Genomic DNA, 6,000 nt, shown 5'->3' with positions numbered 1-6,000 from the left:
TTTTTTTATTCTTATGTTAATCCCCATACATTACATCATTAGTTTTAGATGAAGTGTTCCATGATTCATTGTTTGTGCATAACACCCAGTGCTCCATGCAGAATGTGCCCTCCTCAATACCCACCACCAGGCTAACCCATCCTCCCACCCCCTCCCCTCTAGAACCCTGTTTGTTTTTCAGAGTCCATCGTCTCTCATGATTCGTCTACCCCTCCGATTTCCCCCGCTTCATTCTTCCCCTCCCGCTACCTTCTTCTTCTTCTTTTTTTTTTTCTTAACATATATTGCATTATTTGAAGAAACCCCTTTTCAAGCTCAGCATTAAACAGTCAACAGTCACTCTGTCCAAAGTCAACCAAATGCCATAACCACCACATCATATGAGAGAGCGCACTCATCAGCTTGCTACTACAACTACCCTTTGTTCCAGGAGGTTCTTTTCTGTCTTTTAGTAAGTACTTAGCATCTGGCAACTTAAACCAGGTGCACCAAAGGGACCAGGATGTTACTAGACATCTCAGTGCTTGTTTTTCTTTCTCATTAGTAAGTCATCTGACAGATAACCAGAGTGCCAGAGCCTGAAAACCAGTGGTTTTCAAACTTTACCCTGCATCAGAACTAGCCATAGAGCTTATTAAAATCACAAATCACTGGGCACAACCCCTGAGATTCTGATTTACTAGGGGTGGGGTGGGTCCTGAGAATTTGCGTTTCTAACTAAGTTCTCTAGTGATGTTGATGCTGCTGGTCCAGGGAGCACACTTTGAGAACCATGACTATAAGCCAACTCGTAGTGCTCAACCTTGGCTGAGCATTAGCATCATCTGGGGAATATTTTAAACTATTGATGCCATGGCTCCACCCCAAACTGTTGACATCAGAATCTCTGGGTGTGGGATAAAGTCTTTAAAACATCAAAGCTTCTCAGATGATCCTAACATACAGCCAGTGTTGGCAGCCATTGAACTAGTGAAATGCATTCCAAAGCATTGGGCTTGGAGGATCTCATGTTTAATGGAGGACTATAATATGACTTCATCCCAGAAAGGTGTGACTGACCCTTATGCTTCACTGAGGATTGAGTTCCAACCAAAACCATCCTAATGCTGTGGTCCAAGCAAGACCCAGGCCATAGGTATATATTCTCTACTTTGCGTCTCGTCAGGGTGTAGACAGCATCGAAGCTAGAGACTGTAAATCAGAGGCTGAGAGAAAGTAGTCCAGGCTGGAGGGAAGCAAAGCAACACTTAAGGGGCTCACAGCTGCTAGAATCCAGGAAAGTCAGCCATCAGGACAGAGTTGGGGCTTCTGCTGAGACTGGACACCAGGAACATGGCAGGGATTCAAGCCAGAGGCCAGAGCATCTGTAGTTACCAGTTCAGAAGTAGAACACCAGTAGACCCAGAATAAAATATACTCTTTACAACAGAGACAAATGTAGCCTTAATTTTTAGAAAGTGAATTGCCATAAAATCCACTGTGTCTGTATTGTTCAACTCAGCTCACAGATTTCCCATCTGTTGGTGTTCAGTGCCACAGTAGTTTGGTCCAGGGACATAGTACCTCATAAAGCAGTAGCATTCATGAATTTTCTATGTAAAACATTACCTTTTCCCTCATTATATCTTAATGAGATCTTTGTTCTTAGGTTCTTTCCTCCCAGCTGTGACAAACCCTCATCCCTGCTCACCTTCTCCACCGTCACAGAAATTGATAAGATGGTGCCCTCTCCCCCTTTCCTGTTCTCCTGATGGCCTCGCCTGTGTCCACTTTTGGTCTCTGCCACATCCTAGAGCACGAAATGACAAGTACTCTAAACTAGCATTTTGCCAGCATCGCCATCTGTGTCCAAACCAGTATTGCTCTTATATTTCAACCTATTCTCTTTTTATGAAACAGTTCCTATTTTTACTCACCCACTGACTTCCTGTTCATTCAAGCACTGGTTTTTGTTTTTCCTTTTTCCAAATGGCTTTAATAACAGCTTTATTGAGATAAAATTCACATACCATAAAATTCACCCTTTTAAGGTATACAGTTCAGTGGACCATCGATTGTATACCCATCACTATCTAATTCTAGAACATTTCATCACTCCAAAAGAAATCCCACAGTTTTTCCCCATCCCCTTCTTCCTCTAGCTCCTGGCAATCACTAATCTACTTTCTTTCTGTACAGATTAGCCTATTCTGGACATTTCATATAAATGGAACTACACAAGGTGTGGCCTCTTGGGTCTAGCTTCTTTCATTCAGCATGATGTTTTCAAAGTTTGTCCATGTTATAGCATGTTCCCCTACTTCATTCTCTTTTTATGGCCAGACAATATTTCACTGTCTGGATATACCACGTGTTATTCATCCTTTTGTCAGTTGATGCACATTTGGATTGTTTTGACTGTTAAGCTTTTAAGAATAATATGAACCTTTGTGTACACATTTTTGTGAGGACATATGTTTTCAGTTTGCTTGGGTGTTTACCGAAGTATATACCCATATATGGATTCGGTAGAATTGCTGAATCATATGATAATTTATGTTTAATGTTTTGAGAAACCACCAAACTTTTCCAAAGCAGGTAACCCATTTTACAATCCCACCAACAATGTCTAAGGGTTCCAATTTATCCACATCCATATCAACATTTATTACTGTCTTTTTTATTATAGCCATTCTGGTGGGTGTGCGCGGTATCTCATTAGGGTTTTGATCTGCGTTTTCCTAATGATGAAGATGCTAAGCATCTTCTCATGTGCTTATTGGACAGTTGTATATCTTCCTCAGATAACTGTCTAGTCCCATCCTTTCCCAGTTTTTAATTGAGTTGTGTTTTTATGAGTTGTAAATTTTCGTTATATATTCTGGATACAAGCTCCCTGTCAGATATAGGATTTGCTGGTAGTCCGTTAAATACGTTCTAAAAGTATTCTAAAGTCCAGTTGATCTGTTTTTTTCTTGGTTGCTCGTGCTTGTGGTGTCTTATCTAAAAAAACATTTTCTACTCCAAGGTCGCAAAGATTTACTCCTATGTTTTCTTCTGAGAGTTTTATAGTTTTCACTCTTCCATTTAGGCATTTGATCCATTTTGAATTAACTTTTGTGTACAGTGCGAGGTAGGCATCCAACTTCATTCTTTTGCACATGGATATCCACTACTTATGGAGCTCTTACTCTGTGCTGGGTGTTATTCTTAGATTCTGGGGAAATGGAGATTAAGTAGAACATAGCTGTTGCCCCCCAGAAAGCTTACCATCATAGTAGGGGAAATAACTTAGAACAATAGCATGGTGAAATTATGCCTGGCCCCTGGGGTGGATATAGCAAATGGTAGCTGCTATAATAATAATAAGAATAATAATAGTAATAATAATAATAGTAATAATAATAGCTATTATTGTTGTTATAAATGCCAAAGAGAGGTTTGTACAAAGTGCTGTGGTGGGAAGGAGTGACTACGTTTTCCCTGTCTCAAGATGGACTTCACTGGGAACCACCCCCAGCCCTTCTGAGGCCTAGGAAGCAGAAGGGTACAGGGAGATAGGTCTCTTAAAGGGCAGCTTTTTTGAGAGAAGATGGACCTCAGGTCTATGTGTCATGAGCACAGCTGGTTTCTGAACAGAGGTTATGTGAACAGGGTTATGTGATTTCTATTCTGATTCCTATTTCAGTCTGTACCCAAGAAAGAACGACTTCCTTCATTTGTCTGTAGACCTCTGTAGGCATTTGAGGTGATCAGAAAGGCTGATTGTGAATTGCAAAATATTTCTAATAGATTACATAAGTGTATTGTCTTGAATATTATATAATTAGGACTTTTTTTTTTTTTTAAATCTCTATTCCCTGGTGGTCACAGAGTGGACGTCCTCAAATTGACCTTATGAAGTGTAGACCAATGGTTGATTTTCACATGGAAGTTATGGCATTCTGTGAAGCATCATAAAATCTTAATTCATTTAATCCCAGTACGTGAACTAATCTCTTAGTGGCAGAAGTATGGCTGTATTACATATATTCTGAGCTCAACACTACAAAAATTATCCAATTATAGAAAATACTTTTAAGAACTCACTTTTCCAAAAGTTCCGTTATACTAGTCAATTGTTTTGTCATCTGTTAGCACGTTAGCAGGAAAGTGGGAACAGGTGCCATAAGTTTAAGAACAATGTGTTGAGGAAAAACCCTTTAAATTGAGCACATTCTAACAATTAACATAATCTAATTTAAGCTACAAAGTACAGTTGCAGTTGTTTCAAAGAAGGATAATTTTAGAACCACTGATACAGAGTTTAAATTTTAACTTAAACACGTTGTATTTTATCAAAAAATAAAGGTTTTAATGTCTCGTTTTAATATCATCTATTGTATCAACTATGGATTTTCTTTCAGTTTAGTTCAGTTCATCAGGCATTTATTTGGCTTCCTGTTATGTGGAGAGTACCCTATCTTAGTGTATATCCTGAAGGAGCTTATGGCCTGAGGAAAAAACATGGTGCAGTAGAGGACACACACATTGCTAGTTACGAGAAGCAGCAAATTGTGACAAATGCTCTGATGGAGTTATCAAGGGTTTCAAAACACAGGCAAGGAGAGATTGGTTCCGATTTAGAATGGGGCAAATCTGGTAGGACTTTCTTGAGGAGCTAGCCCCTGAGCTGGAACTTGAAGAGTGGAGATGGAGTGGGAGGGGACCGTGTGCACAAAGCGTTAGAAAGTACACATGGACAAAGTGGGGAAGTGAAGGTAACACGGTGCACGCATAGTATCAAATGAGTAGGGGATGGAGCAGGGCATTTTGCTGTCTTGATAATGGCAAACCAATGAGTCTCGATTTGATTCTGTGCATACTAGGGAAACTTGGAGGACTTTTGAGGGGGCAGTGGCATGATCAGACCAGTTTGGAGACAGTTGAAAGACAGGTTGAAGGTGGAGAAGAAATTAGAGACCATTCTTGAGTGATACAAATCCCATCTTTCCAATTAAAATTCTGATAGGTAGCTATTTTGTGATTTGAAGTATCTGATACAGAAGTTCACGTGTATAATTTTAATGGTTAATTATGCCTCCAGCAAACTGACTACTCCTTTTAACTGGTATTTTTAGCAATGGCCAAGCTTATAAAGGGTAACACTGATGAAGTGTGAACTTCCTTTTTTTTTTTTTGGCAAGCATAACTTCTAAGTCAGTACTCTAGATTTTCCCGTTAAATGTCTCTCAGCCAAGGAAAAGAACCACCCAGATTTATGTTTTAGAAATAGGACCAGGAAATTTGTTTATCAGCAGATAAAAACAAACCAAGGTGAAGCAGGATTGCAGGACTGTTAGGTAAGACTCAGTCCCTACTTTGGGACTGAATCCAGTTACCTGGGTTTGCAATCCAGCTGTGCCACTTCCAGGCTATGTAAGTTTAGGCATGTTTCTTAACCAATCTGTGCCTCAGTCTTTTCATCTATAAAGTGGGGATAACAACAGTACTTATCTCAGGGGTTGTTATGAGGATTGGATGAATCAATACGCACAAAGTGCTCCAAAGAGTGCCTGAATCATAATGAGAGTTCAGTACACGTTAACTATTATTATTCGGTTGTTGGACAGTAAAAATTCACTGCCTGCCGGAGACCCCTTACAGTCTACAAAGCACTTTGACGCACCTGCTAGGTCATCTGAGCCCCACAATGACTGTATGGCTATTGGTTATCCTAGTTGCCATTACTGCTCACAAACCACCCCAAAACTTAGAAGCATAAAGCAATGGCCGTTCTACTATGCTCACAGATTCTGAGTTGGGAATTTGGACGAGGTACCGCAGGACGAGCTTCTCTCTGCTTCACAGCGTCTGTGCCTGAAGCAGAAGACTGGAGTGGCTGGGGAGGCTTCCAGTGGGTGGCGCTGGATCAGCTGAGATTGCAGACCCACTGCCAACACAGCTTCTCCACTCACCTGTCTGGCGCTGCGGTGGGATGGCGGGAAGGCCAGGCTCAGCTGCAACTGTCACCTGCGCACT

The 6,000-nt window shown here is 40.7% G+C and overlaps 1 protein-coding gene across 2 annotated transcripts in view; it reads left to right on the top strand.

Annotated features, from left to right (window-relative positions):
* The window catches only part of CNNM1 (cyclin and CBS domain divalent metal cation transport mediator 1), a 59,472-nt gene that overhangs the window by 18,094 nt on the left and 35,378 nt on the right, over positions 1-6,000 (top strand). The window lies entirely within an intron of this gene.

Source organism: Leptonychotes weddellii, chromosome 6 (assembly GCF_054177405.1).
Source record: "Leptonychotes weddellii isolate Sample4059 chromosome 6, ASM5417740v2, whole genome shotgun sequence".
NCBI lineage: Eukaryota > Metazoa > Chordata > Mammalia > Carnivora > Phocidae > Leptonychotes > Leptonychotes weddellii.
This window is presented reverse-complemented; position numbering and strand designations above follow the sequence as displayed.